Source organism: Pygoscelis adeliae, unplaced genomic scaffold (assembly GCF_000699105.1).
Source record: "Pygoscelis adeliae isolate BGI_AS28 unplaced genomic scaffold, ASM69910v1 Scaffold24, whole genome shotgun sequence".
Taxonomy (NCBI): Eukaryota; Metazoa; Chordata; class Aves; order Sphenisciformes; family Spheniscidae; genus Pygoscelis; species Pygoscelis adeliae.
Genome location: NW_008824806.1, coordinates 5,978,278 through 5,985,165, shown reverse-complemented (window position 1 = coordinate 5,985,165; position 6,888 = coordinate 5,978,278). Strand labels below are relative to the sequence as shown.

Below are 6,888 nucleotides of genomic sequence, written 5' to 3'. Positions count from 1 at the left end.
AAAATCTAAGGTTAAAAAAAAAGGAAAGGAGAAAAGAAAAGTGCAATTATAAAGAATACAAAAGTTTGTATTGTGGAAAAAATTTAATACTGTATTAAAAATTAGTGTCACATAGATAAAATACATCCTACATCAAATTAGTGGTGTACACTTACAAATCTCTTGTTGACATGACATATGGCAATATAAAACCAAAGTAATTGCAGACAAAAGAATCTAAATAACTATTTACATAGACGGGGGAAAAAGCCTAACAGCCCCACAAAACCCTTACACTATCTGAAAAAACTCAAAATGGGCAAGAAGGATTTTTTTTTGCCAGCTTTCCATTCATCAAGACCTGAAGAGATGAGTCACATCAATTGTTATTAGAAATTGCTATTAGAGCATATTTAGTTAAAAATGCAATAGCAAAATAATGCCAATAGTTCTGAAAAATGAGAATAGTCAAGTTCTATTAATAGAACGGTTATAAAAAAGATCTAAATTATGCTAATAATGTCAAATATACCCAGGAAGAAAAGGTAACTTACTCTTTTTTTGCATGAAAACACCATCACCAGAGCTCCAGCATTAAAGCTCTAGTATGAATAGGCAAACATTTATTCAACTATTAAATTACCTGTGAAGTAAATAACACAAGATTTACTGTTTTCTTGTTTCTATATCACATTTATATTCCTATCACTGTCATATATACATAATAAATGATATTGTAATATCAGAAGATATGTTTAGGAAGTAATCCAAAAAATCAATTAAAGACTATGGCAACATTTTCATTTACTTCACTGAACTCAAGCCCCGAGAGGATTAAAAATAAATAAATAAGGGAAAAAAGCAAGTAAACTAGAAATAGCATGAGTATGCTTATATATTTATATCACTGTGGAAAGGGTGAAGAACACAGAGGATGAATCGTGAGAAGATTCTTCTGCCTACAGCTATGTGACAGCAATATTAACAACATGCACAAAATAAAATGCAATACAGATTTAGACTGTAGTAGAATTGGTAGAACTGATTCTTTTAATCACAATAGTTAGCATGTCTAAATTACAAAGACGTTATTTTTAATCTATCATGACCTTAAAGATGTAGATAAGAATAAGAACATTGCAGGAATACACCATACAGTCTTCTTGAAATTTTTCTTCTCGGGAAAGTAACCAGTACCCAGAGTACAGATTAAAATATCATCTGACTATATCATAGCATTCTGTGTTCTCCAACACACTAATTTAGATCCCCATTAAATAAGCAACCACTCCCTTCTTGTTTTAAGGGCTCAGTAAATATTAGTTTTATCACTCTGTGACACTCAATATTCCCTGAGGGCTTCTAGGGGTGTTAGTAAAAATAAACAACATGCATTCAATTAGCAGCCAACCAATGAGAGCAGCAAGTAATCAACAGCATGGCGAAGTTCTCTTAAACAGTTTTCTTCTAGTGTGCTCTTGAATGCAAAGGAATTTATAGCAGAAAATCATTGACTAACTCCTTTTTAATTTTTTTTTCTAATAAATGTTAGAGCTCAAGGAAGGTGTTGGATTACCAGACTAGAGTTCTCTATTTAGTCACAGAACAAGCATTTATCCACAACATACTAAGAGCAACAGTTCAAACTTCTCCACAACACTAAACAGAGAAGTTATGTCAATGCATAGTCAAGTACCTCTATAATGCAAATACTCCCTTCAATCCTAAAACTGTTCTCTGCCATGCTTGCCATAAAAGATTCTGCATGACAGTTTTGCCTGTAAGGATATGTTGAGGACAATCTATGTAAAAAATAACCAAAGTTAAATAATGGTTCAGTAGAACTATAGCTGTAAAAATAAATAAGTGATCAGTGACCGTTTTTAAAAAAAGATCATGCTCCATTCTTGCCCAGGCGGCCAAGAAGGCCAACGGCATCCTGGCCTGTATCAGAAATAGTGTGGCCAGCAGGAGCAGGGAAGTGATCGTGCCCCTGTACTCGGCACTGGTGCGGCCGCACCTCGAATACTGTGTTCAGTTTTGGGCCCCTCACTACAAGAAGGATGTTGAGATGTTGGAACGTGTCCAGAGAAGGGCAACGAGGCTGGTGAGGGGTCTGGAGAACAAGCCTTATGAGGAGCGGCTGAGGGAGCTGGGGTTGTTTAGCCTGGAGAAAAGGAGGCTGAGGGGAGACCTCATTGCTCTCTACAACTACCTGAAAGGAGGTTGTAGCGAGGTGGGTGTCGGTCTCTTCTCCCAAGTAACTGGCGAAAGGACGAGAGGAAATGGCCTCAAGTTGCGCCAGGGGAGGTTTAGATTGGATGTGAGGAAAAATTTCTTTACTGAAAGAGTAGTTAAACATTGGAACAGGCTGCCCAGGGAAGTGGTTGAGTCACCATCCCTGGAAGTATTTAAAAAACGGGTAGATGAGGCGCTTAGGGACATGGTTTAGTGGGCATGGTGTTGTTGGGTTGATGGTTGGACTCGATGATCTTGGAGGTCTCTTCCAACCTTAATGATTCTATGATTCTATGATTCATAAAATTTCAGCCATTAATCTAGAGATCAGAGGATAGTATGATATCAAGAAGGCCTTGTTCCTTCACATCGCTCCTAAGACAACCAGGCCACCAACTTTCATAGCAGACGTTCCGTTAGACCCCATTTGGCAGGTCCAGACAATTATCCTAAATACTTCAGAGCAAATGTTTATATTTTGTTCTGAACAGCAATACACTATTGAAGGTTGGTGTTACAAACTCCCTCCTTTCAGACAAAAAAAAAGTCTTTGGGTTCTAACATACAGCAATCAAGACAGCAGTAAAAAAAAAACACATAAAAATTACAGTATTCTAAGTGCAAAATACAATGGGATATTTAGGAACGTTTTTTGGAAGCAAAGGAAGATGCAATTAAACCTCACAGGTGAGGCAAGACTATTTCTTGCTTCTATTTTTCAATGTCAACAGCTCACAGTATAAACTGCTGACAAGCTGTTCCTAAATACCTACATAGTGAGTAAATAGAAAAAAAAGCAAACAATATTTATGAAATAGCAGCAGACAAGTCAAACAACAAGCAATGACAGCCAGCTCTAACTGACACTGACTACTCACCAGGACAACATGGAAACTTGTAGAGAAAACCCTGCCAATGACAATTCTTTCAGTAAAATCCTATAGAAGAAAGCTCTCAGAAAGCGATGCTGAAGTGTAGTATCATAGTTGTGAGAAAGAAAAACTAAAACCAAAATTCAATGGGATGCAAGCATACAGTTCTGAAGCCATGAATTTCCATTCACATACCGACTTTACCAGCCAACTGAGAATCCACTTTCCAAAAAGCAACACATATCTATCCCTTCCCTCACTCCCTTCTAGAACGTCAATGCCATTCTCCAAGCACAGCAACATCCACCCCTCAGTCATGTCCTATCCCTACTGGCAAGGATTTTAAGACAGACAAAATGAAAAGAAACACTAGGCTAAATAATGAAATGCTTTAACTAGCATAAAACCACGTAACTGTCCAACACAGAGAATTTGTTACTGAGAACAGTCTAGCTTTATCGGGGGGGGGGGAATTATTTTTATTTTGTAAACAAAGGAAGTAGTTCTGTCATCTGAAGATGACGACTTTCCACCCCACCCCTAACTACTGATGAAACTGTTCACTGAAAAAGAGGAAATTATCAAGACTTTCTAACATTAGACATGCATCTATGAAGCTAGGCCAATCTGCACAGGACACGATGTAATTTTCCATTTGCAAGACTGAACAGTTACAACAATGTTTTTGTCAACACTGATGAAGTTTTTGAGCCCCTGTACAACAACAAGATCCAGAATTGGCACAACGCTTAAAAACCTGGCATCCTAAAAAATCCTAAAGCAAGCAGGACACCACTCTCTATTCCAGCCTACGTTTTAGCTCCTGCAAATTCCCACACCAGGTCGAGCATTCACTCTTTCATTTTCATCACCCGTTGTTAAGAGGAGAACGAAAAGGTAGGATGTTTCTGCTACCATGCTTTAGCCCCAGTTGCAACCGATGGCGGAAAGACAGAACCTCGGCTGCCTTGCTCCTCCCGCACACCTATTTTTCAGGACCTCCCTTCCCATGAATAGCTCCAAGATTTGCTTCCAGAGGCCCAAAACCTTTTTCAACCGTAGCAAATCAGAGTTAGTTCTAGCTCAAAGGAGCATCATTATACACTTCAATATTAAGCCAATCTATGCATAGCAAGAGGAGAAATCTCTGGATCACAACGTCATTTTTTTCAATCCATACTAGTACTGCTGGTTTATTTTAATGGAAAATCATTTTGGCTTGCGAAGAGTGGGTTGATTTAAAACCTAGATGCATAAGGCTGCTGTGTGTATATATGTTCTCTCTGTCATCCAAATCAAAGAGCCAACTGCTATTAATAATTGCTGTTTATTTTCATCTCACATTGTCCCCACTTCTGATTTCTTTTCAGATTGTTTTCCTAGTTTGTCTAGTTCATTAAAATAATTCTGACTTATTATCTTCTTACTAACCAATCTTGCCTTCCTCAATTTTTCAACAATTTACCATTTCCTTACTACCTCTATTTTACCCTAATACTTTTTCAGATTCTACTCTGTCTCACTCTCTCACTCCTCTCATTCCTTCTTCCCCTTTTACTCTTCTCTCCTTAGAGCTTGCTCCAGCAGTGCTTATTCCTACCCTTAAAATTATCCAAAAGTATCCAATTATTCATTCAACCACCACAAAACAAATGAATAGAAGCACAACATCCCTCCCTTGCCTCATGGATAGAGCAATTCCTAGCTAGTGGAAACACAAACATTACCCTTAGCTTGAAATGAAATTGATTTGTTTTTAAACTGCCACCAACCCTTGCACAGAACCTGAATCACATTGCTTCTGAACAATGGGTGAGGAAAAAGAAATTAAGTTTTCACCTTCAGCCAGCTGACTCACAAAGACATAATTTTTTTTCCCTGGAGAACTGAAGACCAGACAGCCACAGATGGCCAAGAGGGTGGAAATAAAATCGGGTTTTTTTCCTCCTTTTTTTTTTTTTTTTGGTGGTGGTGGGGAAGCAATGGAAAGAAGTCAGATGTGAACATCTCACGCTAAACATGAGATGCAATATTTCGAAGACATATTCCATTATTTCCTACACTCCTCCCGTCCGATGATCCCAGTGACAGAGGAAGAGAAAAACTAATGTCTTGCACAGTAAATGAGAGGCTAAGTATGCATGTGTATAAAGACCAGCTGTGAACCAGATGTGAGAGGCAGGCTATTTAGAGTTGAAAACATATAGACATATGCATGTTTCAACAAGTAAGCGGAACGAGTAGCCAACAAAGGAGAGGAACCTCAACGATTTAGTCTTCTGGGGTGCTTGAAATAGCACTAGGTACATTTTATCCTCCCATTCCATGACCCAATCCCTTCTTTATTTTTACAAGATCTTACAATAAATGTATTATTGCAAGTGTTTGCTGCTAGGCCATCAGGATGGCTGGAAGAAGCCTCTATTACAGCATCATCTAGGGGGGACAGGAGGAAAAGCAGCCCACCATAGCATAGCTGCTGCTCATGCAAAATAAACTGCACTTGAAGCACAGGATTCCTAGAGCCAGCAGGAGATTCAGTGAGTGGCAGCTCCCATGTGAGAGGTAGGACCCAACAGGAATATACATCAAAACTCAAGAACGCTTGAAAATCCATGTTTGGCGAGAGGTTTTGCCACAAGGTGCTGAACAGCACTAGTGAAAGGATTCCTCAGTTTGAATGGAAAACTCCTGGGGAAAGCTACCAGTGAAACAGCACTTCAGCTGTCAATCCTGTCCATTTATTATGCTCTCGTCACATAGTGGCTCAGAATTGCCCATCTTCAGACTGGGTTTAGAATCACTGGAAACAAAAAATGTTTTGTTTCTTCACAGAGCTCTGCATAAGCAGGCAAAACCATGTATGTACTTTCACTAAGAGCTTATTTCTATTAACAGCAGGCAGTTCATTTAAATCATCTCTAAGAATATTTCTACTTTTCATCTGAACTGTGAGGCAGGCAGACTTTCTGCCTCCCCATGTTTTCAAGTTAATGATACAGGGAAAACTGTATTCTTCAAATATACACACTAAAATAGTAATTTTATTGTATCTCACAAAAGGATTCAGGCTACATATTGCAATAGATATGTTCACACGTGTAAGTAAAGATCAGTGACTACTTCCATGGGCAAGAAAGCATCTTTTGCATTCTTTGGTCTCTATTTGTTAAAATGTATCTTTTAAAAAAATAAGTATAACTTGTTTACAAACAAACTGCTTATAAATAGTACTTATGTTGATTATAGATAGGAAAAAAAACATAAAAGTCACAAACAAAAACTAAATTGACCCGGAAGTGTCTCTCCAAACTCTGAAACAGTAACTCAAATAGATGCAAACTGTTCTATCCACCTCAGGTTATCGGCTCTGAAGCCGAAATGAATTGAGCCTGGAGACCCAGCTAAGCAGGGTCTCCTTCCCTGCTCGTCGTTTCGGCGGGAACCGCGAATTCACGTGCTCGGCCCCGTCCCCAGCCCCTCCTGGGCACCGCCAGCCACTGAGGAGAACGGCGGGCCACCCCGAGAACCCCAGCCGAGCAACTACCCGCCAGCAGCGCGCGGCCTGCAGCGCGCTGGAGGCACGGGGATCGGCGGGAAACGCCAGACCCGGCAGCACCGTAGTAACTACGTTATTCGCCGCTCCGTTTACTAAGGCTCAAGAAAACTGGACTTAAGTCGTATACGTCTGTTTGTTGGCCAAGGCTCTTCGGGCGCCGCGAGGGTACGGAACCCCCGTTAGGGGGTTTCGCTGCCGAGCACGGAGCGGATACAGGCGGCCCCGCAGCGAGGCTCCCCG

The 6,888-nt window shown here is 39.9% G+C and overlaps 1 protein-coding gene across 1 annotated transcript in view; it reads right to left on the bottom strand.

Moving 5' to 3' along the window:
• RAB28 (RAB28, member RAS oncogene family) overlaps window positions 1-6,888 on the bottom strand; it is an 83,548-nt gene that overhangs the window by 68,559 nt on the left and 8,101 nt on the right. The gene's annotated exons all lie outside the window — the stretch shown is intronic.